Raw genomic sequence first — 7,599 nt, 5'->3', positions numbered from 1 at the left:
AAAACATGACCTTCTTTTGCAAAATTTGATTAATTATTGAAAGCAGATACATTGATGTTAATATTACATTAATGTTCATATTAACATTTCCATTCTATTTTAGACAATGATATTTTGAACAGGAAATTATATGCCAATTTGTCTGAACTTCTTATTTGATATGAAAATGTACCTGCTTACAATGTTTTACACAGGTAAAATGACCAAATATCTTTTTTAAATACCTATTTGCATGACAGAAATCAACAAGGTTTCCATAAGACATTTGATAAAGTCAATTTAGTTGATTGAAAGTCACCGATTGACCAAAATAGTCTTATCTTTAATGATCATAACGACTCAACCGTTCCCTATAGACGATTCCATAAGCCTTGCTGTGGATTGTGACTGCTCCCTCCAACACCCAATCCTCCCATTGTCTGACCAACACCATGTCAATATGATATGATAAGAGCTGCTACAGGTTATTATGAACACCACTGGACGGATCCCTGATTATTTCACTGTCATTATCTTGTTGCTGCTCTTTAGACAAAAGATGTTGATTTAGTAGGACACTTACCGGGCAGAAGCCTATTCATGTCTCAGCCTACGTGTGTTGTGGTATTTCAATCACAATAGCAGCTGACAATCTTCTGATCGAGGGTCTTCCTCTTGGTATTATCCAAGTTCAAGATGCTGCTGGCTGCTGTTTCATTAGAGTGGTCAAAGTCACCCGGCCTGGAGGAGAGGAGGTATTGTCTCGCTCACTTCCAGGTTCCCATGATGAACTGTTGATAACCTTAGTCACAGAGGTGGGCAGAATGGAACCAGACAAGAATATGGGCCATCTAAGGATCTATTAGTTTCAATACATTTTCATACAATAATTTAACTTGGGAATACACCATTTTATTCATTGATATTCTGTGAGTGAGCGAGCCACTTCCTCCAGAACCACACTTGGGAACCAGACATTGAGAAGCTGAGCAGCAGCAGCTAAAAAGCTCCAGGCACCAAAAGGTCTGCTGTCACCTAAATCACACACCTCCAAACTTACACTGAGTGGACAAAACATGATGAACACCTTCCTAATATTGAGTTGCTCCCCCTTTTACCCTGACCAGCCTCAATTTGTCAGGGCATGGACTCTACAAGGTATCAAAAGCGTTCCACAGGGTTGTCAAGTTGGCTAGATGTCCTTTGGGTGGTAAACCATTCTTCATGCATACAGGAAGCTGTTGAATGTGAAACACACAACAGCGTTGCAGTCCTCGACATACTCAAACCGGTGCGCCTGGCACCTTCTACCATACCCTGTTCAAATATATTTTTCTTGCCCCTTCACCCTCTGAATGGCACACGTACACAATCCTTGCATCAAGGCTTAAAAATCCTTCCTTCAACCTGTCTCCTCCCCTTCATCTACATTGATTTGAAGTGGATTTAACAAGTGACATCAATAAGGGATCATAGCTTTCACCTGGATTCACCAGGTCAGTCTGTCATGGAAAGAGCAGGTGTTCCTAACGTTTTGTAGAATCAGTGTATTTACAAATGTCAGGGCTGCATATGTTTGTGTTTTTAGAGCAGGGTTGAATCAACTTGGATTTTGAACTTGATGTAGACCCAACGTGAGTTAGTAATGATAAAGGGAAGTGTTTTTTCCCCGACAGTTGTCGGGCCCCAGCCCTCAAATGCTCAGAGCGCCTCGTTTCAATTTGCGCTCAGAGTGACCAATAACATCCCAATCAAGTTATTATTGCTCCATTATTGTCTGGCAGGTGGCCTGCTGCAGTCAAGACAGTACAGAGCAGAGAGGCAGGGACCATGGGATAGAATGGTTCACCTGCCGTCTTAGCGATTAGCGCCCTGCCACCCTACACCAGATGAGCATATCATCACTCTGCTCCCATTCCAACCTTCCAAGCATCTCTCTCTCCAACTTTCTCTTTCTCAGGGCAGTCTGCGCCTCTCACTCTCTCTCAGGCTCATCTCTTTCTCCTAACCTCCCTGCAGACATGGCCACGGTCCTTACCAGATGCACTCCCCCCTCAGAGCCAACCCTTCACCAGAGATTAAGTGGTAGGCTCAACATTGAATCACACCCATCTCTCAATTAAATGTAATGAGCAGCTTTGCGACAGTTTTAGTGAATAGGTGTGCAAGGCATGTAATTTGAATTACCTGAGCTGTTGTGTTGTTTGGTCACTATTCCAATCCACCCTCATTCTGTGATGCGCAATTATCTTGCCATATAAAATCCAAATTAGAAATACTCATGGATGAGTTATGATAATACAGGGATAGTATGGGATTCCCACCTCAGAGAAATGGCTATGGTAAGAGTAAATTGGTGGCATTGAAATGTCTCCGAAAGTCATACTGCAGATGTGTGAAAATGTATGTATCATAACGTATACGTTTGATGCGTTTATCACTCAAGTTGGCTTGGTTGGGGCTCCAGAGGTGTGCAGCTGCCAGTCTTGTCCCTCAGGACTGCCCCAGCACCTACTGTTTGTTGGTTCCTGTGGACCATCATGCAGGGAAAGTATATTGGTAAACCCAATATGTGTGAGTGAGCAGGCCAGCCTGCTGGGCGTCTGTGGTGCACATGGCTGTCCGCTGAGTGGTCTCTGCTCCCTGGTCTCTCCTCATTAGCCTCACACAGCACAGCCCTTCCCTTCTCACCCCCTCTCCCTTTTCTTCTCTCCTTTTACCTTCCACTCACAGAGCACACATTGGGGAAGAGCAACCTTTGTTTTCTGTATCCTACACACACAACACACCCGCTCCGCCCCTCCTTTTCTCTCCTCTTGACCAACTAAATCTCTTTTCCGGCTTGATACTCGCTGAAAACCATATGGTGTGTGACATCATGAGGGCAGGAAGCAGAGAGAGGGAAGGGGAGAGCAGAGCAGAGCAGGGGAGAGATTGGCTTGCCAGGTCTCTGCTCAGTGATGTCAGCAGACAGGCATTCTGGGAGGCCCATTGGGGGGTGAGGGGGAGCAGGTTGGAAGTGTTTTTTTTTTCTCTTCACATTTCACTCCCACCTGGATAATCAGGGAAGAGAGGGCGGAGGGGCATGGACTGGAGGAGGAGGGGAGAAGGGAAGGCGGGGGGTCTCATGGACTGGAGGAGGAGGGGAGAAGGGAAGGCGGGGGGTCTCATGGACTGGAGGAGGAGGGGAGAAGGGAAGGCGGGGGGTCTCATGGACTGGAGGGGAGAAGGGAAGGCGGGGGGTCTCATGGACTGGAGGAGGAGGGGGGAAGGCGGGGGGTCTCATGGACTGGAGGAGGAGGGGAGAAGGGAAGGTGGGAGGTCTCATGGACTGGAGGAGGAGGGGCATGAACTGGAGGAGGAGGGGAGAAGAGAGGGCGGGGGTCTCATGGACTGGAGGTGGAGGGTCTCATGGACTGGAGGAGGGTCTCATGGACTGGAGGGGGAGGAGAGAAGAGAGGGCGGGGGGTCTCATGGACTGGAGGTGGAGGGTCTCATGGACTGGAGGATGGCCTCATGGACTGGAGGAGGAGGGGAGAAGAGAGGGCAGGGGGTCTCATGGACTGGAGGAGGAGGGGAGAAGGGAAAGCGGGGGTCTCATGGACTGGAGGAGGAGGGGAGAAAGGAAGGCGGGGGTCTCATGGACTGGAGGAGGAGGGGAGAAGGGAAGGCGGGGTTCTCATGGACTGGAGGAGGAGGGGAGAAGAGAGGGCGGGGGGGTCTCATGGACTTTGTATGAACTGCATTCCTTCAGGGAACTGTCCCTGTATAATGATGTCTGTACTTACCTGTCGTACACACTTGCGTCTTGTCCCTGATTTGCACTCTCCTGCACACACATGAACATTCTCAAAGTGTAAGCAAAACGTATTTCAAATTTTATGTTGGTCTTGGGCAGAAGAGTCATTCTGGGGATAAGACAGTCCCGTCACTTTCCCACCTGAAGAATTTCAGTCATTTCTACCTCTCTGTGTGCCTAAAACCTCCCTAGAGCATCTCTCACCCTCTGTGTCTCTCACTGGCAGTCACTATCTGTGCACCAGGCTTTTTGTCTGTCAGCCTCCCTCCCTTTCGCTCGCTGGGTGAACTCTTCCGCTTTGTTGGGAGGTCCTGGTCTCCATACCATCACCCCCATTCCATCCAGCTCTCTATCAGCACACACACACACACACATAAAAACACACATTCAGCCACATGTGAGCATGTACACACACACACACACACACGCTGAACTACCCCTCACTCCCTGATTAATGGCAGAGCTGGGGAGTGTGCCAGGCCAGTTCCTTACAAAGTGAAGGGAAAGAGGAGAGAGAGAGATGTGGTTTTGGAGCCTGTCTCTGCGCCCCCTTGCTGCCCCCTCTCTCCATCTCCTTGCTGGCTCCTCCAGGGACACACGCCTTGGCCAGGAACCAGGGCGTCAGGACCAGGCTAAGGGGGAGAGAAAGGGGAACAAGCGCGAGGGATATCATAGAGGAAAGAACTTGAGGTGATAGAGAAGTTTGGGTGAGTATATTCAATCAGGGGAAATACAGAGTTTGTGATCAGAAGACTGAATTGGGAGAGTGGTAGTGTGAGGTAGGTGTGTCTGGTGTGCAGTGGTGGATTTAGGTATGAGATGGGCAGCCACCCAGGGCGGCACGGGCGCCTGCACCAAAATATTTGGAATGGTGACATTTGCGCGATAGAAAACCTATCGCTCATTTGCAAGTCACGTCAATTATATCATGTCACTGTGTGGGACTGTGGGTCAATTGACCTTGTCAGAGTGGGCGCCCTGATTCTAGTTTATGAGCTAGGTAGGCTACTGCCTGGGAAGGTCTCCCACTTAGAAGTACGATATGGGGAGGGGGGTAGGTTGGCCTCCCCACTGGAAGCCCGAGGTAGGTGGAGCGGGGGAATCTATCAAATAGCGCACCTCTAACTTTGTACAGTACTAATGCAATTATTAAATTCAGTCACACTACGAAATGCTACCGAATTAATCACAATTCATTCATAATACTGTGAATATATAGTTTCATAGACATATTGTTGCATTTTTTTCTGGTTTGTGTGAAATCGTTTAAGAATCATATAAAACCAGTCCGCACACCACCAAGGTGAATTGGTTTAGTCTTGACTCTTGGTCAACAGTGTTGGGGGATGGGTAATGTATTGATGCTCAAGTGCCAAATCAACACAAATTAGTTTCTATTTGTCTTTGTTACTTTTTGATATTTTTGTATATATTTTTATATAGTCTTAAATGTTATTATTTGTGTTGTTCCAAATGTCTGAATAAAAATGAGTGCAGAAGTTTTTTTAAATATTTTTTCATTTTATTTGGTGGGGGCTCACTGAAGTGGGGGGTTTGCCCAGGGAGCCATACAAGCTAGAACCACCACTGCCAGTGTGATCCTATATGAGCCCTGGTCTGATATGTTCAAAGTGTTGAGGATGGATTGATAATAAGAAAATGGATAGTGTAAGAATGGGTCAGACTACATGTGTTTGACCAACTTCCTAGCATCGCTGGATCCTGCCATGAGTTCATTACAGAGCTATGGTGTGGCTGAACACTCCCATACACGCAGTCTGCCATCTGCCCGGTACAGTTGAAACCAGTATTCATAGAGCACACTTCTCCAGTGTGCCACCAGTGGCCATCGAAGGTGAGCATTTGCCCACTGAAGTCGGTTACGACGTCAAACTGCAGTCAGGTCAAGACCCTGGTGATGACGACAGGCACGCAGATGAGCTTCCCTGAGATGGTTTCTGACAGTTTGTGCAGAGATTCTTTGGTTGTGCAAACCCACAGTTTAATCAGCTGTCCGTGTAGCTGGTCTCAGACGATCCCGCAGGTGAAGAAGCCGGATGTGGAGGTCATGTTTATTTGCTGGCGTGGTTACACGTAGTCTGCGGTTGTGAGGTCTGTTGCACGTACTAACAAATTCTCTAAAAAGATGGCTTATGGTAGAGAAATGAATATAATTTTAGTGGACATTCCTGCAGTCAGCATGCCAAGTGCATGCCAAGTGCATGCTTCCTCAACTTGGGACATCTGTGACAATATGTTGTACGACACAAATGCAGTGGCCTTTACTGTCCCCAGCCCAAGGTGCATCTGTGTAATGATCATGTGGTTTAATCAGCTTCTTGATAATTCATTCACCTGACAGGTGTGGCATATCTTGGCAAAGGAGAAATGCTCACTAACAGGGAAGTAAACAAATTTGTGAACAACATTTGAGAGAAATAAGCTTTGTGCGTCAGAAACATTTATGGGATATTTTCTTATTTCAGCTCAAACATGGGACCAACACTTTGCAATGTTGCGTTTTAATATTTTTGTTCAGTGTAATTGTCTTATCAGGTGAATGATAATGGCAAGTAGAAGTAATCAATATTTTTTTTAAATCAATCGATTTGGTAGACAGTTAAATTATGTTGACCTCCCCAGAGTTGACTCTAACAGTATTTACTGGAAAGGTATCTTGGCAGCATAGAGAACATTTTTCTGTTGCAAACCAAATTTTTGCCAATTTTACAGTTTGGCATGGAGCTGAGAGAGAATTCAGCAGTTCTAAAGCTAATTTCCTGCAAATTCTCTGACTTTTGCCATGGCTAAGGCTGTTCATCTGCTCAAACATAACACAACAATGGGCATGTGCACTGAATGCCTTTAATTTTTTTTTAAATCTCCCTGACTGTCAAGCTTTTATTTTGATTGTTAGTTCTCAAAGATGGTATTAGTAAAAAAAAATACATTTTTTGGTTTGGGTCCTTTAAGTTGACACACAAACTGTTTTTCAGTGACAACTAAATTAACACTTCAACAGCCTAAGAATTGTCTATGCAGAAAAGCCCCTGTAATTAGTTCCAATGGCTGTAATTTCCTCCATACTAAAGGGATAGTTCGAGATTTTGTCAAGGAAGCCCTTTATCTACTACCCCAGAGTCGGATGAACAAGAACAGCTAGCATGCTAACTTTCCTGGAGACTTTGACATTGTGTTACCGCTAGTTAGCGTTGGCTCATGAAACTACCTCTTAACTTCCTTCATATTGGACACAGAGACCTAATGGTATCCACAATGGTATGTATTCTGTTGCAGCTAGTGATATTCATTAAATAATTGTTCACATAAAAAAAAATCCACCCTCCAAATATTTTTCACCAAAACAAACAGTGGCAGACTCCCTGCAGTACCTCAGGCCAGTTTAAAAACCCCTGGTCTAAATGTTTTTTTTTTTCTCAACCTAAGAATACATAGTGTTTTGAGTGTGATTTGCTCACCATCACAGCCTTGGAGTCCCAGGCTGGTGTGTGAGACCCAGGCAGTCTTCCTTCCCTCCTTCTCTGTGTTTTATGGGCTGTGTGGCGCAGTGACCTCCCTCTCACCCCGGTGCCACCCAGCCGGTGCGGGATTCAGGCGCGCTCGGCCCTTGCCAAAACCCCACATCTGCTATCCATAAACGCCAGCCACTCTTTCCTTCTCCCTCGCCCACACTGCCTAACTCAACGTCTCTCTCACACTCCAGCATTTCTTCCTCTACAGCTCTTATTCTCATTTCCCAACTCCATAGTAGATCCCATTTGCATTCTCTCCATCTCTGGTTTTATTCAGTTTGAACACTT

This window comes from Oncorhynchus kisutch, linkage group LG18, assembly GCF_002021735.2.
Source record: "Oncorhynchus kisutch isolate 150728-3 linkage group LG18, Okis_V2, whole genome shotgun sequence".
Classification (NCBI taxonomy): domain Eukaryota; kingdom Metazoa; phylum Chordata; class Actinopteri; order Salmoniformes; family Salmonidae; genus Oncorhynchus; species Oncorhynchus kisutch.
Note: the sequence above shows the minus strand (reverse complement) of the source record.